Here is a 20,590-nt window from a genome sequence, read left to right as displayed (position 1 = left end):
GGCTGGTGGATCCACTGGGATTTTGGTGGATTGAATTTCTTTTTATTTCAAAAGGAGAGCTGAAACTAAGAAATAATAGACATATTTTTTCTCAGTGGATTAAACCCTGCCCTGAATCACTTATCTGGCCTGGATAAGCGCTGGTATCAATATTCGTGCACCAAATCCACGGGGTAGGCAATGGAAAGAGGTATGGATGTGTGTGGTGAGGGACAATACTTCTATTCTGGTGAGCTGCCCTTCTGGCTGGTGCTATGAGGTTCAACATAATCCCTCCTCATGGACAGCCGAGCTGCTCAGAAAGGTTAATGACTACCCAGATAACCCGGGCTTCTGCTGCGCTGCTGGGCACTGGGGCTCAAAACTTCCTGGTGAAAACAGAACCAGAAGCCTGCCCAACAGACCCCCATCTGGTCAGGTCAGAGATGGCGAGCCCAACTCCATGCTGCGGTATAGCCACTGGGGAGGAAGGAGAAAGGGTGCTTGTCTGGAGGGGTGCCCTGTGGGATGCAATCTCTGGGACACGAGACCCCTAACCATTGCAGAGTGAAACCCTCTTCTGGGACAGCTTCTCTCTGCCTTATTGATTTTTTTCTACACTGTGTAACAGCTGGTGCAACTGCCTAAGGTGGGTTGTTGAGGCGGGCAGGGTGCTCACCAGGGAGTTAGCAGAGAGGCAGGTTTATACTTTTCACAGGCAAAGACGGGAATTTAACATGTCCTTCACTGTGGGGAGAACCAGAGAGGTAAGGAGCCAGCAGGCTCCTCACAGCCAAAGATACCCCAACGTCTTTTATTAGACAGCAGTAACCACTTCTGGCTTTGGCAGATAAGCTTTTTTGGGCCAATGGGGCCCATAGGCAGAAGAAAATTTGACTTTGGGGAGATGTTCAGGCTTAGGCGTAGGACCAACAAGTTTTCAGGCCTGGCAATAATGAGATCTATCTTGGCACCTCTGTGCAAGCAACTTGAAAGCTAAAAACGGAGTTTTGGTTCCTCCTGGATTAGCATGGATCTAATTTAAATTTTTAGTTTAGGTACCTAAAATAAGATTTAGCCTTCAGCCAGAAACAGGTGCTTAATATTTTTGTTTGTTCTTAACATCAAGCAGAACCCCCCACTATATGACTTCACATCAGTGACCCAAGGGCCCGGATGAGCTGGGCAGACCTGGAGAGGAGGGACAGCTTGGTGGGCACGTCGCCTGAGACAGCTTCACCAAACCCTTTTGCATTATGTGACAAACACAACCACATAATTACAATTTACTTCACACCAGTTGAGGGGTAAGAGCAGTCATGACCCTTTCCATCGCTCAGCTGACACAAACCTCTGTTGAGCCCAGTGGACTAATGCGTGCCAAAGGCATGTGCCATATAGCGAGCTGAGCAGACAGACCAAACAGATATTTCGAGTACCTAAAAACTTATCTCTGCACACACCTTCCAGTTAATTAAGCTATCCTTATTAATATATCACTGGGCTGTCTTTGAAACAAATTAGGCTATGCTTTCTCTCTGGCACAATGCAGGGTACCATCATCAGTGAAGGTTTATCAACAGGGTTGCAGTTAAATGTCCTTGCATCTCAAAAGCTTTGGGACTGTTTCTCCAGCTCATGTTCCTGCCCAAAGCTTCCTCACATGTTTCACATGACAGGTACATGGCATGGCCATTTTGAAAGCATTTGTTCCTACTTCTCTTCAAAAAGTCTTTTCACCATGATGTTTTCACTGCAATGTTTTACTTTTCATGATTGCTCAGAGCTGCCTGAGAGAGATTTCTGTTGAACCTTCAAGGGAAGCTAAACCTGCCTCTTCGATGGCAGCCCACCGACGTTTTAATTTAAAATCAAATTCGAGAGCCTCCTACCTTAACTCCAACCTTATTCTACAAAGCACAGAGCAGACGTGAGCTGCCAAGTGATGCAGAGAAGTTATCCCGGTCCTCTCTAAGGGGGTACATACCTTCAGAATGTTTTTTTCTCTCTTTCTGTAGAAGCCAGAAACACTCAGGAAAGAAAACAATGCTCATATATCCCTTTATTAGTTTGCCAAAGCCACATGAATTAATGAACATTAACAGAAAAGCATATAGGTGGAAATCTGCTGGCACACAGATGCAGAAAATCATTTTCTTCTGTGCCAAGATGAGAAACATGTTTGGGATGATAACTGCGAGTTGGAGAGTGTGGTGGCTGCACTATGGGGTTTGTAATTGTAAGTGGCCTTTCCATTTGGGGGTCAGTATGCTAAATTAAAAATCTGAAAGAAAGCATTTAATTTAGGTTAATGGAAAGTTTAAATGTTAACCGGATTAAGGCAAATGAATTTATTTTTTTTTTTTGTCTTTTAAAGGGGAATTAGCCCACTAATCTCCCAGGCCAGATTCTTAGAAGGTGTAAATCAGTGTTATAAACTGAAGCTCAAGGGAGCCTATTAAGTTTTTCACTAGGTGAAGGAATCTATCCCATTGTACCATTCCATGTACATTTCTATGAACCATACACTTGGATAAAGTTTGTTAGGGCTATCTTCACACACATACACACACCCCATTTTGGGGGTTAAAAATAGAATTGTAGCATTGTGCATTCATTTGCAGCCCATTAGCTTTATTCTGCTGCTTTTTAGGTTCGACAAGTGGAATGGAAAACTTCCTTTATGCATAGGTGATGGGTGGCTGATACCCTGAAATCCAAGGGGAAGGCAATCTCGGACAGTATTGTGACGACATTCAGGGTTACACTTTAATATAAAATGAGGAGGAAAATATATTTCAGCAGAGCTGTTTGAGAATTCACATTTGAAATGTTTGGTGGATGGTTAGTTTTCACAGCATGAAATATATGTGATGGGAAAATGTTCCTATTGCTTAAAATCAAAATCATATTTTTTTCATCAAGGAAATACTTTGTTCCATCTCAGAAAGCAAAAAGCACTACTCTCATGCTCAGAGAATGCCCATTTTAAATTTTAAATTTCAGAGAAGGGGAAGTCTTCGCTGCAATAAAATAGAGTAAATGTTTAAAATTATCTCTAAATCACTGCCCCTTCATACCACATCTTCATGCAGGATTGCGAGCTCAATGCTACAGAATTTCAGAGGCATCCATTTTACATCCAAGACACAGCAGCATGGAAACTCTTGTTTTGGCTTTGCGGTGACTGATTTTTATTAAAATATATAGGATGTTTTGGGGATTTTTTACCAAGATATTTCAATATTAGAAATATTATCATCACCCACAGATATTAAATGATCCTCTGGGGACAATCTCCATAGAGAGAGCAAGGACTAAATGGGTCAAGAAGACTGAATAAGACTGGGAATAAAAGGTAGTGGGGACACTTGTTTATAATGAAGGCCCTCCCAGGTAGGATAAAGTTGAGGTAGTTTTAGACTGCTGCCAACTAAATCACTTCCAATGAGTCCCTCATATGAACATTTCAAGGTCTTTCTGTCCATTTACTTTTGGTCACTCATGCAGACTGCAGCCTAAGATTTCTCACTCACATGCCAGATCAATTTTGTACTGTAATCTAAGAACAGAAAAGGTGTTCTGTTCTTGTCCAGTTTTATTCATTTGATCAACATTTGCATTTGCAAGATAAAAGCGTCAGCCCTATCTTAACTTCACAGTGTCCAACATCAGTGCTGATCTTTGCTTGTGTTCTTGTTATGAGTGCCTAATAAAGAAACCAAGCTGCTATTTTACTCAGTACCACAAGTAAATAATGAAAAAGCAGTGGGGAAACTTTGTTTTCTTCTACCTTATTTTCTCACAATTAGTTTTCACCATCTGGTTCAATTTTCCTTCACGTTCTAAGTCAAAATGTACACGCTTTCTCCACCTCTCCCCTCTTCCATACTCCTATATAACAGTTGAATTTTATGTCTGACCAACACTAAACCCAACTTGAAAAGCTAATCTTTGTTTTAGGACATTGTCTGCTAACTAAATTTTAAGGGATGTCTTTGAACATGAATATCTTTTGCGTAACTCCCAATCTGTTCTGAAAATGTCCTCTATCCAGAGCTTGCTATGAGATAAATTGTAAATGTGTGTCAGCAATCAGACTGAGAATCATTCAGTCTTTATTACTAATTATCATCCTACACAGAGAAAAAAAAAATGATTTGCAGTCTGGCTGTCACAGAATATGTAAAGTTTCTGCTGCAGGGAATGACGTTAATTCATACTAAACCCAGCTGAGCACAAGACTTAACTTTTCTTCTATTTTATTCTTAAAAAAATAAAATAATAATAATAATTAATAATAACAAAATCTGAAATGAAAAAAAAAAAATAAATCCAGCTTTAAAACCTGTCTTGCTTCTCCTGAAAATGCATGGCAGCACGTACTTACTGAATTGGCATAAAATGAGACAGCCACAGAGCAGATCTGGGTGATGCCATCCAAAAGGTCAGAGTTTTGATTCAGCTTGGACTTTCTTTCCTAAAAGAGTAATAGAACATTGCTAAGCAATGGTTTTTAATTAAAAACTACAACATTTTTCAAGGTTTTCATTACTGAATTTCATCTATGCTTTTATTATAAAATGAAATCTGAGATGACAAAGTTTTTATGAAAATTTAAAAACATGCTTCAACAAAATTATTTTGGAAAGAAGAATCATCATTTGGCTTGGAAGACTGTTAACTAATTATCTTCATCTCCGTAGTCCTAATTTAATCTAGTTGAAGATCTGGTCTACTGTGTTAAAAAAAAAAAAAAAAGTCAAAGATTTTCTTCTAGTGGATTTTCCCTCCCTCCCTCCCCTCAAAAAGATTCCTCTTCATTATACCTTCTGTTTTTTCATTCACGGTAGGCAAATCAAATCAGGTTCAGGAAATCTACTGATACGAAATTGTCTGAAGGAGTGAGAGTATATGAGTGAAAATGAAAAATCACTTGTCTCATTCTTCCTTAGGCGCCCGCTGATGGCTACTGCTGGAGACAAAACTGACAGCCTTTGATCTGAACTGGTACAGACATTCCTGTTTTCATCATACTATTAGTACAAACGATCTGCAAAAAGAGATTAACAGTCTCTTCCTGGGCTTCAGAGAAGATGAAAACAGTGATATGTGCCAAATATTTTGCAGTCAATGTGTCTACTGGTGTTGCAGCCCCTCCAGTCCAGGATAGAAACAGGCTTTGGGGTAAGATTTCTAGCCCTTGCTGTTTGTGGTCCCAAGAGAAACACAGACCAAATTCAGGCCTTTTTTTTTTTTTTCCGGAAAGTTATTTCTAGCAAGCCTGTTTCTGTGTCTAGTAAAAACTTCAGACTTTCATAATGGTATTTATTTGAGCCTCAGGATTACTTGAGTACAAATACCCACTTACTGAGGGCAGATCAGCTTCAGCGTGCAGTTTGAGCAGTGCCCTACACTGTGCAGCAAAAACACGGGGACGTGGGATATTGCTACTCGAAGGGAAATTGTCTGTACCATAACTCCATAACTTCAGGTAGGGTAAATCATATCCATATTCAGCTGTCAAACCATCCCCTGTTTTTTCTTCTGCAAATATATCCTCAAGGTTATTGGCAGAAATACGGGAGTTGTGATAGCAAGATGCTGGGCAGTGCCTCTCGGGGGATGTACTTTGCAAGGGGCTGTGAAGTGCCATGAGGCTTCTTGGGTGAAAGCACCTGTGTCCCACCTGCTCAGGACATGTTTCAGGATGGATAAAAACCCTCTAAAACCCTTGGTCCAAATGAACCTGTTGAAAAAATCCTGACCAGTCAATTGATCAGGCACCTGATTAAAAAAATAGACTTCTTGCTTCTTCTATCAGCCACCACTAATTACAATTCTTCTTTGCTTGGCTTTTAGATTCTCTGTTGTTCTTTATTTGCCATACTTATAATGTCCAGAGCAGAGTCTGGATTAACTCACACATCCGAAGGCTCCCATGGAGAGAGAGCTTGCATCTGTCTGTGCAGCACTGAGAGGACATACCCTAAAACTGTGCTTCTTTAATCCAGACCAATGGATAATTCAGTTCTGATTCAGAGAATCATCACTGGGAAACTAGCTTTTAGCTTTTAAAATATCTTTTATGTTTTGTTACCTTTTAGGCTGGAATTTAAAGCATGAAGGTAAAGAGATAGAAAAACCTTGTATCCCAAAAATCAGTCTATCAGAAATAACTTTTTTCTCTGCTCTCACTTGACCTCTCTTGTTAGCATCTATTTTATTCTCCCCAGCTTTTCTTGCCTCAAGCTTCCAGACCCACAGAAGAGAACAGGGAATGGCAAGACTGCAGCTATTTATAATAATAATCCATTCCCAGACTCCACTGCAGTAGTTTTAATCATCCCCTATTGTCAGGCATCAAAATCAAAAAGATTTGAGATTTGATTTGTTTGGGTTATAAAGAAGCCCTGAATGCCAAAGTGCTGTCGCTTAAACTGCAAAGCACAGTCCCCGTGTGAAACAGAATGAACCGGTATTGCCCTCTATGATCTGATTTGTAGCCATCACAGCTCTTTAAAGTTATTTGATTTGACATCAATTAGCCAGTTTTCACTAGGGGAAAGTCTCTTTTTGCATTTAGTCCCGTATCAATGTCATTTTCCTCCTCAAATGTGACAAGGAGCAGACTGCTTCAGCATACTTTGCAACCGACATGAAGAATAGGATGAGGAGGAGGAGAACGGGGGCTGGATGACTGCAAGATCATTTCAACCCCATCTCCCCATTTATCAACCGCCTCATAGAGCAAAGAGACCTTCTGCTTAGCATGTGCTGTTTATTGGTGCACTGGCAGAGATTGCTGTCACTGTAAGGACGTGGTTCATCTGACTGGTGTGTTCTTGGAGGACAGCAACTCTGGGAACAAGAGAAGAGCATTTGGGAAGGTTTAATCCCAGCTCTGTTTCATCTTTCGATATTCTGTCTAGGACATTGTACAATACCCAAGCATATACAGAGTTAGTACAACAAGCTGCTGGTAAATGTGTTACACGCACAATATTCTGCCCCAGAGCGAGAAAGCAAAATGTTCCCAGTAGAAAAGAGTGATTGCAGACTTCTAAAGCTGGTCTGAGAAGGAGACATTGAAGAAGACGACCTGTTTTTCTTAACATAGTGATGCTTCTTAGTAGTACAGCTGTTGCATTGTTGTATTCCCTACTTGTAGCTGGATGCAACAATGAGATGAAGACTGTGTATATTAGTAGAGGGAGAGAAGAAAGAGTGCAAGGTTTCTCTGTACATGGAGTCAGTTTGATTGAATAAATAGGGGCTTGCAAAATTAAGAGCTGATCCAACTGCATCTCCAGATGAGGACACACAAAAAGGAGACCTGGTGGAAGATGCAAAAAATGGGCTATATTGTAAATGAACACTTTGTGAGCAGTGATCTCTGAAGAGAAGTTGTAGTCTTTTAGAATGGCATTTTTTTCACTCAGAAAGGATATACAGGGAAAAGCTGCTTCTGGAACATCTATCATAACGATTTTTATCTGTGTCCCCACCCACCTGCAGTATTTCTGGACTATACACACAAGTCCCAGAGGCTAACAATGCTCTACAATTTAGATCCCTCCCCAGGATGCTGAACGATCTAGTTATCGATCACTTCCTTGCCTCTTTGCCAATAGCTTGTAATGTAAAAAATTGGAAAAGGATGGAGGAGTACTGTCATACTCACTGAACTATAGTTAAACCTTTTTTTTTTTTTTTAAATAATCCCAAAAGAGTATAGATCAGATCTGCCACTGCATGAGAACTCTTATCAGAAGTATCACATATAGGCTTAAAGTAGGACACTGCTATGGGCAAAGAGGGCACCATTGCTGCTTCTGGGAGGAAAAAGAAAACAAAGCATATCCCATTAAACCCACCTAGCTATAGAAGCTTTGGTGGCAGTTCACAAATTTCAAGCTACCTAAATATTTTTCTCTTTTAGGAAAGAACATATTAATATTGCCAATACCAAGCACCACTCGATTCAAATCTCAGTTGTAAAGTCACAGAAAAGCTCTATAACTTCTCTGTGGGGATAAGGCAACATCCCAGTCCTGAATGCTGCAAAAGGTTTTGGACAAGGGTCCCTTTCTAACTTGTTAGTCGGAGCCCTGTCCCTAAAAGACACATGGAACCATAAGAATTTCATAGTCTTGCAGGATACAGTGTGAACATTTCACACAGAAGGCCTGTTTCACCTTTAAAAGTATGAGATCCAACCTCATTTATCACACAGAGCATTTACCAGCACTCGATATATGCACCAGGCTGCATTCCTCTATGATGGAGGTTCAGATGAGCAGTGTAAAACCTGCTGGTATCATACATTTCCATCCTGTATTTCTACAGGGAAACAGTCTCTGTTTTGTTAATTACAAATGAGCTGCAAAACAGTATTAATGCTAGAATGAGATTCCCGTAACTGTGGTTCAATGAAAGGACACAGATAGCCACTCATTCACCCAGGCTGTACCAGCACGGCAGCTTTCCAGCCATGCTGGTGAGAGCTATTGCAGCAGGGCTGCTCATGGGCAGTAAAACAGAATCCATGTAGAAAGCCTGTGTGAAGATAACCCTGGATCTTTTCTGGGTAATGACTCACCCCACATACAGCCCAGCCTTCTCCATAATCTATCAGTTAACATACATTACATGGTATACAAGGCAATTTGTCAGGAGGCCACTCCTCATATAGTAGACATGCAAAGATGGCTAATGTAAGGTTCATTTCCAAAATCACTTCCCCATAATGAAAGATAGATAGGATCTTGAGATGGCAACTGAAGGCTGCAGTGAGGGAGGGTGAAGTTTGGGTTGATTTTCCATCTCTCATAAGAACTCAAGCTCCTCCTATTTGCCATGCTGTGGTGCAGCTGGGAATGAAAGTCAGAGATTTTGCCCTGTGCTCTGTCCCTGAGCTCTTGCTGACCTCTGAAAACTCGGCAGAGCACATGCCTGTCTTAGACGGTGGACTTCAAGGTACTCTCTTTTACCAGGATTACAACTTCTGTGCCCTGCAACCCGCAACTTTTATCTTTCAGTTTCTGAAAGTGAGACTGAAGGGAAGCATGCGTGTTTTGGAGAAGAGGTAATAGAGTTGTTAATTTGGGCTTGTAATTATTCACAATTAACACATCTCTTTTTTTTTTCTTTTTCCTTGCTCCTACTTATTTAGTTATCAGATCCAATTACTAGCCCAAATTATCTACCCTAATTTTAAATAACAGTTATTCAGACATGAATAACAATGAAACTGAAGCAGCAGAAGGGTCAGGGAAAGCTGGATAACCTAGCAGGAGCTAAATCAATACTTGATAAATACTTCATCTGATAGTCCATACTAAGCCCTACCCTACATTGACAAACCAACACAGTTTGCAGTAGATTAAAGTCAGGGGAGTCTGAAGCAAGCTGCAATCACAGCTCTGACTGCAGGCCATCGTTACATAGCTTTTAATTCAGTGAAAACTGCAACTCCCTTCTTTCAGCACCGCCTCTCTCTCCTCTTACCGCTGAAATGCCATTACATAAAACACCAGTTCAGAAGCACTGATGTAACCACCCCGTGAATCACGCAGTTCTCCGATTCGCTACTCAAGGATTTGATCCAAATTAAAAATAAACCTTAAAAAAGTGGTTAAGGGAAGGAGAAGTTATTTTAAATTCAGCGCAACTCTGTGATCTGGATAGCCCCTTAGAAGGGAGCTGTGTGGGAGCAGAAATGAAGGCCCAAGGGTGGGAATGAGGTGACAAGACAGTAGGAGCTTAGGGGAGGAACAGGAGGATTGGCAACAGCTAAAATCCAAAAAGCTGCCAAGAGAAGCTTTTGTCTATACAGCTTTTGGAGTCTTCAGGCCCACAGACAAGAGGTATTACAGCTCTCATTTCATAAAACAAAGTGCTTGTGAAAACAAATGATTTTCTTTTAAGTATTTAAACCACTGAACAAACAAAGAAAATAACCTACTAGTGTAGGCTGACCCACAAAGAAAGGATGTCTGTTTTTCTCTCAGTAATTCCTTCACTACAGAGTAACTACTGTTATTAAAAAATAATAATGTTCTGTTTTCAGGGATTGTTGTAAAGATAAATTAGCAAGAGATGTGCAATTCTATTTCCAAAAGAAAAAATGGGGCTTCTGCAAAAGCTTTAATTTTTTAAAGCAAAAGCTTTAATTCAGCACAGCAGGGCTCTTGCCATGTTTTCTTCAATATTTGCTTTTTGATGGAAAAGATTCACCCCAAACACCCCGAACTTCTCAGCTGGTCCAGTCTCTAGCTGCTCATCTGAAAATGTTTTTCCCAGCTCAAGGTATGACATAGTGATGGACTGTGAATGAGGGTCACTTGAAATGAGAAATTAAGTATAGGGTATAAACCCCAGCAAAAACACCCCATCATAACTGTGTACAGAGGAGGAGAATGTGTATGAAAAGGTAGATGTCCAAGAGGAGGAAATGCTCATTGCTGATTAATCCAGGGACAAATTTATCATGCCTGGGACACAGCTAAAACAGTTAAAACCTGTATCTTGTATTTGTAGGCTTTGGGGGTTTTGTTTTTTAATGAAGACAGCTTGTCTTGCACTGAGATAACCCACTTGCATATCCACAACCTAAGCCTTTGCTCAAGCTTGTGCAGGAGACCAGTGAGACTATCTGTAGTCAAACCAAGATCTCTTGAGTCTCATTTCCATGTGTGAAAACTGCAAGACTATACTTCCAGGCAAGTAACCTGGATATTTTAATAGGCTCTTAAAAACAGAGAACAACAGCAAGATTCAGGAGAAAATCGTAAACTTTGCTGGTATGACAGCAATAGCATTAGCATGATACAGCTCTACAAGGCAAAAATACCGTCCCACCATCAGGATGAATAACTGAGTTTTGAGATTCAATTTTCCCACCCAGAAACCACTTCAGTAGCGTCCTACTATAAAAAAAAGCCACCAAACCATTCTTACAATTCTTTTTTTTTTTTTTTTTTTTTAGTCAAATATATTCATGCCTCTTATAAAGCCTTTTTTACTGCATTTTTAATTTGGAAATTTCCTTGCAGCTTGATAATGCACATTGTTTGCAGCATCCATCAAACAGCTGAATTGCTAAATAAACAAGTATAGGCTTCTTCATCATCTCTGAAACTGTCCCTGTCTTAATGTCATTTTTTTGCCAATTGGTGTTATCAGAAAATGGAAATCAATTGTTCTATTTATTTTTAATTATTTATTTATTTTAGCTGTGGTATCAGAAGGCTTTTCCTCGGATGTCTCTTTTATAACTTAAACATGCACTACCTCAGTCAAGAGTCTTGGTCCTGTCATTGGGTCTTCAAGGATTTTCTCTCTGACTTAGCTGAGGACTTTGGCTCAAGTCTTCAGCAAACTGGTAGGCACAAGCCATGGTAGCTGCTGGTTCCCTCAGCATGTCAGGATACCTGAGCAGGGCCACCTGCCTGGTCAGAGATGCCACATCTCTGAAGACACATGATGTGTTGGTGAGATACATTCACGCCCTGGGCTATCCTTAAGGCAAAGAGACAAATACAAAGCTGACAGTGATTTACACCACTGATTTGTCCCTGTTCTGTAGGAACAGTCCTACAGAAAATATATCATTACCCACAACAGTGTAAGCCACACCATTTTTTGTGTAGCGTAGTGCCTACTATTCAAAAATACTTAACCAAAATAAAATATCCCTAGAAATTAGCCTTTCCTTTTCATTTGTGCCAGTGTCATGTTAGGCTGAAGGTCATGCGCTCACTGAGGATCAGCTTCCACACCCTGCACTGCACCCTGGCAAGAAGATTAGGTGCAGGTACCCCCCCACACCATGATTCAAACCCAACTTTGGCAAAGGATAGTAAGGCAGGGTGACTGGGAAACAGAGGCACAAGAGAGCTCTGCATGTTTTTTTCTGGGTGCACTGGGAAGAGGGGGACTGGACCTCAGGAGACTCCCCAGCTCCAGCTTGAGGTCTTCTTTCCAGTGAAATGAGAAGAGGCTTTTCCATGATGCATGAGGGAGGAGAAAAGCTGTGACCCTGCCAGTTAAGGAATTTGCTGGGCCACATCTGACCTGACTCCTGTTCAGTGGATTATGGCTCATGAAAAAAACAGCATCTGATTCAGCCTTCTCCTTTCCCTCCTACCCCGTCTTATTTGAACAGCAACCCCAGGCTAACGAGAAAAAAGGCTTATTAGACTTTGTTTCTCACATGTAACCCATGTCCAGGAAATAATATTGAAGATTGTGTGATACTGAGATGTTCTCTCCGTATTTGTATTCTATAATTGTTTCTCCAAAGAAATGGGCAGGCAGGACTTCTCTGCTGGGGCTGTGGTCACCTACCCTGCCTGTGACTTGAGAGAAACAACAGAATATTAATCAGATTCATCCCACTTCCCTCAGCAGATCATTTACTCTCTCCCTGTTCATTGCTCATTTACAAATAAAGCCCAGGAATGAGTGACTGGAAGGAGCTGCCAGCCAGGGAGGAAGGTGGGGGAAGTCTGCACACAAGCACAGCTGGCTGGAAGCAAAAATATTCTCCCAAAAATATGTGTCGGTTTGCAAATACAAAAGACTTGTCCCTCAAAGCCATAGGACTCCAGCTTTAGATCACTATAATCAAAAGCAGGCTCCAGCCTGTAATCCTCTGTGAAATTCTGCCTGAGTCGTGCAGTGTGCAGGAGCTGAGGGACCAGAGGAAGAGAGCTGAAAGATGCCCTTTCTTAACTGGATCCACTCCTGGTGTTAATGGGGATCATGCACATGTACTACTTGATCTCTTTAATGGGAGTGGTATAGCTCTTCACTTGACAAAGCTGAAAAGGAGGGCACAGAGAAATTTCTGGGAGTTGTCCTGCAGTAAAAAGCAGTTCAGATCACCTCTTAATCTGTTGACCAGATTCCTAATCCAGCACGGGCACAAAATAAAGCAGATTCACTTAAAACAGATTCCTGACAAATTTCTTTAGCACGTGTGTCCCAGAGCTTGGCTGAGCAGTCATTACCCTGCAGCGGTGTAGAAGCTGGAGACAGTGGCTGCTTGACGCCCCATGCAACACAGCTGTTTTCCTTCTGGAGTTCTGCTGGGCCCTGTTAAGCAAAACCTTGGTTTAATCCATGCGGCTGAGACGTGTTACACAGGTCAGATATTACCAGACTGTGACACTGAATGAGAGAAACCGTTCTGTCTTCAGGGGCAATGTAAAGAGATGGCATGTTCCCCTGCTGTAACAACACAAACCCCACTTTCTGCGGCAGCACAAAGCATCTCAGGTAACAGCAGCCTGGGAAGACTACCATAACTCTAGCAAAATATACTCCCCTTAGAAAGTAATTTCAGAGACATGGCTCTTGCAGCTAAGAAAAAAAGTCTAAGGTATTTTATTTATACAGCACAGCAGGAAATTAAGTCACAGAGAGATGAGGTGGGTTGCTTCAGATACCTGAAAAAAAATAAAGTCTCCTGAGGTGCCAGCACTGCAAGGGATCCACTAACATTGACTTTGCACACACACAGAGCTACCAAAACTGGGGCCACATATATTCAACCAATAAAATACAGTGGCAGGTAATGAAAGTAAAAGATGGCCAAGGATGATGCAAAAACAGATGCAAGACCCCCCACTCTTATAGATGCAGTATTCCAACATAAAACAAAGTCCTTCAAGCCTCAAGCAGTGAAAAAAAAAGCCATAACTGCTCTGCTCAGCTGTCAACACCACCTTATTAGCACTGAGCAAATAACTTGTGCCAGTTTGACAAACCTCATCTCTTTTTTTTTCCCCCCAGCTCATGGAGATTTCCTCAGCCTTATGCATTATTCAGACAAGAGACTCCCCAGAGGTTTTTAAATCCAAGGTTTGATGGCCAAGAGCTGCCTGTGTCTGAACTGAGTGGAGGAGTAAATATTGGCTGGTCATGATGGAACACATGGCAACGGGTTCGTCTCCCTGGTAGGGTGAATGGCTCAGGTTCAACGACATTTGCAGCTGTAATGATTCTTTCTTGGGGTATTTTCCTATGAGAAAAGCTAAGGGGGACAAAGAACTCTGGTCATTTGAGGCAAAGGTTTGTTGGTGCTCGTTTATGTTATGCTCTCGTCTGCTCCTAAACCCACTCTTCTGGGAGCACAGGCCAAGCCTCATGCCTGTGCCTCTACCTGTCTGTCTATCCTGTTTTATATGCTTCTAAAATTACTTTTTAAAGTACGTATATAAAAATATTCATCTATGAAGCAGGTCATCATACAGTCACTGAAGCCTAGAGAAGCAGCTGTGAACGTCAGGCAGAGCGAAGCAGTGTTGATTTGATCCCACAGGGACTTGTTCAGTGGATGTAAGAGTGGTCTCTAACAGAAGTTCGAGACCTGAGGAGCTCTGGGTTCAAGGATTCATACTGCTCGCTGGGAATAATTCCCACAGCTGAAACTGACCCAGATGGTGGAGTATTAAATGTTGAGAAGAGCAGGTTTGAGGATGATGCAGGTTAAATACACCACCTGGATGCATGCACGAATGAAAGGACGTTAGGGATTTGCTTGTAGAGACAGTTATACATATACTGAAAAAGGGCCAGGAGTAATTCGGGAGCTTATGGCACTGTTTGCCTTTGGGATATAGATTTGAATCCATTCCTCTGAGCTACTCTTAAAATTCAGTCATGGCTGGAAGTCACAAACACTTCAATCTGTTTGCATGGATTTTTAATGCTGGGAAAATAACAGGTCTGGCCACCTCCCGAAGCCACTCGGTGAAATCCATGCACACCAGCTGTGCCCACCCTCTCTAGCAACATGGGTTAAAATGATCCAGAATTAAAAGATCATCTAAGCTCTGCTCTGCTCCCTGTTTCATTATGCCATTAACTGTTTGCCCCCATATAGCATTAAGCATGGGAGCCTGTTCGCAAGGAGCAAAGACTACCATTTTCCCTGCATAATAACAAGGTGATCCTGAAAGCAGTTCTGCACTTGTCAGTGGGTGTCTGTTTCTCTGCACATACTTAGGGCACAGAATCACTCTGACACCACATCCCACTTTGCTAGCAAAGCACAGTAATTTCAGTCCCTGAAGGTCTCCTTCCAAAGTGCTTTAAAGTTGTCTGCCTGTCCAATTTATGTAGGCACAGTGATTTCGTGGTGAGTAAGATGGGTATGAATAGGTGTCACATTTTGTGATTTCTCTACCATTAAAATAGCCTCCCTCCATTTTAAAGTGTACTAGCTGGGGGATGGAAAACAGCAGCACTCTTAAGTAGTTTACGCCAATGCTAAGGAAAAGTCAAGGTCAAGATCTTAAAAAGACTGTACTCTTTTTGGAGCAACAGTGATATTATAATAATAATTATTATTATTATTGGCATTATTACCTTTTTTTAACAGTAGTAATGCCTTAGCTTCTTCACACAGTTTCTTCAGCCTTCTTGGATAACTCCTTTTTTTTTTTTTTTAAAGTATTACAAAACACTCCCAGAAGACAATAGTGGTGAGACCACAAGACTGGTAGTGAGGACCATATCAAAGGTCCACCACAAGGTTTCCCTCCATCAATTCACCATCTCCAACACTAGACTGTAAAAGATCCCCTAGGAAGAATACAAGAGCAGGGCAAGCAAAAAGAAATATGACCTTGATATACTCTCCCAAGCTGCGCTAAGCCACTGCTTCTTAAGGCAGAAATGGCCCTTTTGCAGTCCATATTTCTGATGGATTTTCTTCCATGATGTTGTTTGATACTATGGGAATCACTAACATTCATACTGCATTCCTGTTTCTGCTATTTCTCCAACAGAAATATTGTGTACTTGCACCTTTTCAGCTGCAGCCTTCAGAGTCAACACAGCTTTTTCTTTATACATGTAGAAAGAAGCTAACAATTTTCAGTGGGAAATCACAAAAAAGTTTGCTTTCCCCTACCCTGGCCAGCCCTCTAATACCATCCAGGTGGCCTTGGGGCACACGAAACACATTCTCATCATCATAGTAGGAAAACAACATTTCAGCAGGCTGCAGTACAACACTCTCATTATATCCGTCATTTTGAACTGAAACCTGGGGCTCAGAGGAGGCTGCGAAAAGTCCTCAGCTGTGTATATGGCCACTTAAGTCTAGATGGTATCCTCTCTAAACTGTGTAGCCAGGAGGCAGTCTGCATTAGTTGCTGGAGACAGCTGTGCTCCCTCTCTCGTGGGAGCAGTTTGCCTTCGGGAGTCAGACAGTTTCACAGCAAAGGCCTCGTGGCATCAGAGAGTGGTCAGGATAACTGCAGTGTGTGGACACAGAGACCCTGCTCAGGTCTTCAGGCATGATGGGTGCTGTCCTGAAGAGGAAATGCTGCTTCCAGATACATTTTATTTGTTTTCTGTAGCGTTAAAACTGGATTATGTTCCTTCAATTTATTTTTTTCCAGACCAGCTTGGTTATTATTACAGATGAAACTGAAATCCTCTTCACGTCCCTGTTCAGCAGCCAGCCACTGAATGGTGCTGAACCACTCATCTGATGCCCCTGAGCCTGAAAATTTTAGACTTAAAATTGGGACGATAAAAGTTCCTTCCTTCCTTCATTTGGCTTGTCAATTTAAACAGCATGCTGTCTGAGATGGGTATGTTTTTTTTTTACTATTTGTACACACTGTACAGTGCCACCAGTTGTCCTAAAACATAAATATTACAGCAAGGATTACCAGGTAATACCATTTCATACAATTGCATATTCTGTCCTAAGAAGGTAAGCACTGCAGAGTCTTTCAAGAAATATGGTACAGCTAAATATGATGCATTGCTTCTTTTTTCAGGAAGATACTGCAAATAATTGGAGTTTATTTTGCACTTCAATTTCTCATTTATATCACGTTTTCTCAGATACAATCATTTCTTGGGAAATGGTGATGTTTTGGACAGAGAATCCTCATAAAAGTAGAACTGTCTAGCATCTGGTTTTGATCACTGCTGACCAAAGGTTTTGATCACTGCTGACCAAACACACAAAAGGTAGGTGGCCAAGACATAAATGAAGGCAAGATTGCAGTATCTCATTCCTCTCCATGAGTTTCAGAAGGAAGCCACCCAGAAGAAAAACAAAAGAACTCAGTGGACATTTGATGAAAGAAGAAGAATAAGAATGGGAAGGAAGAAAGGACAGGCCTGAGACATGGCCACTTTGATTATATTACAAAAAGAAGAAATTATATGGTAAAGTAGATGAGGTTTGTATTTATAGTAGCATACAAATATTTAAGCTAATTAGCTCTATCTGTGTGTCACATTAATTTTAAACAGTAGCTTCCAGCAATGTGGTTCAAAGGCTAGAGAGAAGACAAGGAGAATCAGGAAATTTTGCAGCTGTATGAGCAGAAAAAGCTACTTCCAAATTTCCTGTGAGCTGAGAGACTCGTGCATAGTTCTCCATTCCCTTCCAGGAGCTGTAGTAGCAAAATCTGTCAGCAAAATAGGCAGCCAGCTAGAGAACTGGGTGGGTCAATAAATGGGGTGATACACAGCTACCACTGATAGAGGCTGGTAAAGGAAGATGCACCTAGCAAAAATAAACCAGGCAACAGATCAGATCAGCTTAGATCAGGTCGTGTCCAGCAAGACTAAAATCATGAACTATGATGTAAGATTACCTTAGGAGGGTAAAAGAAGTGGTTTAATAGTTGCTGCCCAAAGAAAATTGGGCTCTAAATTGTTGTACGGTTTGACTCTGGGAGTTAGCAGTTACTAACCTATGTACCTCCCTTGTTAGGTTGGGGGGTGAGGGGGCTGCTGTTGTTTTTTGGTGGTGGTGGTTGTTTTTTTTTTCTTTCTCTTACATTTACTGTTTGTTTAGTCATTCATACCGTGTATTTGTAATTAACTAAATTACCTGACTAAGTTCCAAAAAGCTTACCATAGCTTTCCTAGGATTCTCATTGTATGCTAGTCCCATCCCTCTGCCCCAAAAAGCAGGGTCAGCTAGAGCAGGTTTCCCAGTATCATGTCCAGACTGGTTCTGATTATTTCCAGGGATAGAGCCTCTACAGCCTCTCTGGACAACCTATTTCAGTGTGTGAACACCCTCACAGTGCCATTGCAGATGTTACATACATAAATATCTTGCAGTAGAAGAATTTAAGACTACACATCAGTCAATTTCTCTGCTCAGAAATGACCTCCCTGGTCTTAAAAAGTCCTCTGTTACACCTTCTAAAGTGATCAGAGATTATAGTGAAACAATAAATATATTTTCTTCTGAGTTCTTGACTCCCAACTGATGTTTCAAATCTTTTAAACTTCAAGCTGATTTCTAGTTACCAAAACCAGTGAGCTCTGAAGGAAAAGAGGTAGCTTGCTGCCAAAACATCTTCCACCCATCCACAAGTTCTCCATGCTTTGTCTACCCTGCAGCACAGTTCACATTAATGAAACTCCTGCTACTCAGAGCATCTAATTTTCCATCTTTTCTATTTTTTCTTTCCACTTAATTAATTTCATTAAAGTTCCTTGGTCCTTTTTTTTTCTTTTCTTTTCTTTTTTCTGGTTGGACCAATTATGAATAGTACATAATCATAATTTTGGCAAATTACTTCACTGCTTCTAACTTGTATCCTTTCTTGAAACTACTACTTCCAGTCCCGGGATAAAAATAATTGTATTTGTATTTACAGATTTGCACTGAGCTACATTAGTTTATGTTAGGGGGGAAAGAAGTGCTTCATTAAGAAGCTGAGAATTGGTTAGGCATCCAGTTCTGTGAAATATAGCTCAAGAGCCTGGGCTCCACTTTCACACTGATGGTTATCCTCAGTGATCTCTTCACAGATTGATTCTTCAGGCTCTGAAGGACCTATTCAGACTCACCTGAATGTCATAACCACGTCATTGATATTACTAATTGAAATGTAATTAACCAACATAGAACGTGCCTAGACCAAGTATATATTCTACAAAGGCATCCTTCACAAGAAGGCTTCAATAGTGAACCTTCATTTTATTTTTTATTGTGTTCCTCTTCTCCTTTGGACATGTTGTGCTCTTGGCTAGATAAGGGTGCTGCTGCAGAAATATGTTATCTCAGTGTATGCAGGAAGATGATGAGTAACTAGCATAAAACAGGGGATAGATGTCATGACATAGCTGAGGAAAACCTACAGCAGAGAGGATTTTACGCATGCTCCTGAAGTACTTTTTGAAAGATAGATTGGCTCCAGTTTTTGATGGGACAAAATATTTTCTTTGTCTCTCAATTACATCACATTCCTGTAATCTCATCAAGACAACCAAAGACAGAGGCCATGACCTGGTTCCTGTCTTGAATCAAATGACTTATTGCAAGGTTTTCCACTTATCGTATGGCCCAGGGAGTAGAATCGCTTTTTTCATTTTTGTTTGTAAAACTGGTCACCCTGAAAGTGTGACCATGTTCTTCAATCAAGCACAGAGTGAGAGTTCCACAGGGGGTTTCTCTATGAATCCCAGAGCAGCAATAATGCTGACTTTGCCCTGCAACTGCCCTCTCTCCAAATGAAGAAAAGAACCTGACAAAGGAGGCAAAGCTGCAATTGTAGTTCCTCTAACATGTACTTATATATATTGCTCTCTTTCTATGAGCTTTCCGCTCTTCTCTCATCTAGCAGGGTGATTTCCAAACTTATCTTCTGTTGGGGAAGAGCAACAGAGTACTGGTATCACCTCTGTCTGTGACAGCTTAAGCCACTGTTACTTAGATGGAAGAGACATAGTAGACTCAGCCACTCCTCTACAGGAGGAAATTTTCACCCAAAAATATGGTTCTTGGGATGGCAATCTTTATAACTTTCTATGCCAATGTTAGCTTTGAAACTTCAACCAAAAAAAAAAAAAACTAAAAAAAACTAATTTGGTTTGGTTATTACAATATCATATATAAACTGTAAACTGTTGCTAGCATGCCATGTAGAAAAAGCAGATGGTCATCCCTGAAATGCAGATCAGATTCCATGTTATTGTTTACAAAGGATGAGTATTATTGTAAACTGGCAGCAAAGCAGTATGCCTAAGACTAAAATATCCATGACATAATGGAAGAAAGCATTTCAAATGAAAAGGAAAATGGCAGCCTTAACGCACTTTTACTGACAGTCTGTAAAGATCTTCAGGAGGCTGAGAAGTCAAAAGGAGAAATCTATGCTATCTTTTGCCTTTCTGTAACATCAGGTGAAAGCTGAACATTATGATTGAGTAGCATTTGAGCTCTGGGACTTTACTCCATGGGATGGAAAAGGGAGCCTAAGATGTTAAATGTCAATGATACTGATCTCATGAGGTAACTGAATAGCCCAAGCCAGGACATGCTCTTTAAAGATGCTCTTTTGCAAAACCTAATATAAATAGCCATTCTTCCTGCATAAATATCCATACTTTGCTTAGTAAAGACTTTATGACTGAAGAGAAAGGTGGGAAGTAATGACTGTTAATGAAGTTTTAGTGAAAACAGATCTGTCAAGTGAACTTTCACAGTAGCTAATTAACAATATTGGAATCAACAATATTCATCTGCATCCTATTTGCAGAAGCAAAATAAGAATCCAGTATCCTGACCCCCTGGTATCTACCATACAGATCAAATATGTTGGGTTATTTC

General features: G+C 40.9%; 1 long non-coding RNA gene across 2 annotated transcripts in view; it reads left to right on the top strand.

The window, feature by feature from the left end:
* Positions 1-16,033, top strand: part of LOC308197708 — a 35,421-nt gene extending 19,388 nt beyond the window's left edge. The window contains exons 3-4 of one of the 2 annotated variants that reach the window (XR_013953230.1): positions 4,935-5,166; positions 13,780-16,033. This is a non-coding gene — a long non-coding RNA (uncharacterized lncRNA). Of the gene's footprint in view, positions 1-4,934; positions 6,279-13,779 lie in introns of those variants that run through there. The other variant, XR_013953231.1, reaches the window with a different exon arrangement.
* The last annotated feature ends 4,557 nt before the right edge of the window (positions 16,034-20,590 follow it).

Source organism: Anser brachyrhynchus (genome assembly GCF_964034855.1).
Source record: "Anser brachyrhynchus genome assembly, chromosome: 6".
In the NCBI taxonomy this organism is placed as follows: Eukaryota; Metazoa; Chordata; class Aves; order Anseriformes; family Anatidae; genus Anser; species Anser brachyrhynchus.
Note: the sequence above shows the minus strand (reverse complement) of the source record. Positions and strands in the feature narration are given on the sequence as shown.